Source organism: Trichechus manatus, unplaced genomic scaffold, assembly GCF_000243295.1.
Source record: "Trichechus manatus latirostris isolate Lorelei unplaced genomic scaffold, TriManLat1.0 scaffold00122, whole genome shotgun sequence".
Taxonomy (NCBI): Eukaryota; Metazoa; Chordata; class Mammalia; order Sirenia; family Trichechidae; genus Trichechus; species Trichechus manatus.
Window position 1 is genome coordinate 5410522 of NW_004444058.1, and position 1391 is coordinate 5411912.

Below are 1391 nucleotides of genomic sequence, written 5' to 3' on the forward strand. Positions count from 1 at the left end.
AACGAAGCACCACAAGGGGTGGCTTATAAGAACAGAAATTTGTTTTCTCATAGTTCTGCAGGCTGGGAGTCAGTGTGTCAGCTGTGTTAATTCCTCCTGAGGCTCTGAGGCAGAATCCATGCTTCTCTCCTGGCTTCTAGTAACAGCCAGCAATCCTTGGCATTCCTTGGCTTGTAGATGCCTCTTCATATGGCGCCCTTCCTCTGTCTGTCTCTCTGTGTCTGTCGCTTCTCGTCTTTTATAAGGGCACCACTCATGGGATTAGGACCCACCCCACTCATGTTAACTTAACTGATAACATCTTCAAAGACCCTGTTTCCAAACAAGATCATGTTCACAGGTACCAGGGTTAGGACTTCAACATATCTTTTTGGGGACATAATTCAATCCATAATAACATATGTATGTAAACAAACATGCGAGCCATATAACTGCATAACACACACACAAAACTCGTGCGTGTGTGTATTTCTACCTAACACAGCTTCCACAAGCCCACACATACCTGAGCTCACAAATACCAGCAAGTCCCACACATGGTCACCCCCCATTCCCCTGCACGCACACATCCATGTACACACACTTGCATGCCCTGGTAACACAAGCACACTCCCTCAAATACACATGTGATCCTATGCAAATGCAAGGTGTCATGTGCACACGCTGTCACTGACACATGGCTGACCCCCTGAACAGACCTTACATCGGCCTCTTGTTTCTCCATTTCTGGGGGTCTGTATTGCCCCCTTAATTCACTTTGGGGTTTGATGCTGTGAACAGCAAGTACTTTGTGAATTCATGTATTTACTCAAGTATTAATTGAGCATCTACTGTGTGCCAGGTACTGTTTCTGGCTCTGGGGACTCAGCCCTGGTCCTGGTCCCCACCTGGTAGGGTCAAAGTGGGGGGCATAGGACAGGGCTGAGGGAGCTGAATGGGGGGGGTTCCAGGGCTTTCTTTCTCTGAGAAGCCTTCCCTGAGTCTCCTGCACTTGCTGGAATCTCAGAAGGTGAGGAAGAGCTGGCTAAGCAGAAGGGAGAGGGTGCTTCCGGTGGAAGGATTCGCATCTGCAAGCAAGTGGGGGACTCAGTTCAGAGCTTCTTACCTGCCTCATAGCATTTTGCACTGGTCACTCAATGTTTTAAAGGCCCAGTAACTATCTGATGAATGAATAAATTGAATAAGTCAGTAAATGCATTCGAGGGTGGTCTCAAGTGGCTGCCTCAATCCCTGGCATTCCTTTGCTGCTTGTAATGCATCTGCCTTTGTCATTGCATGGCATCTGTCTGCACCCTGTGTGTGTATCTCTGTGTCTGTCTTCTCCTTTTATAAGACACCACTCAGGTTTAGGCTTAGGACCCACCTGAATCTGGAATGATCTCCTAAACACA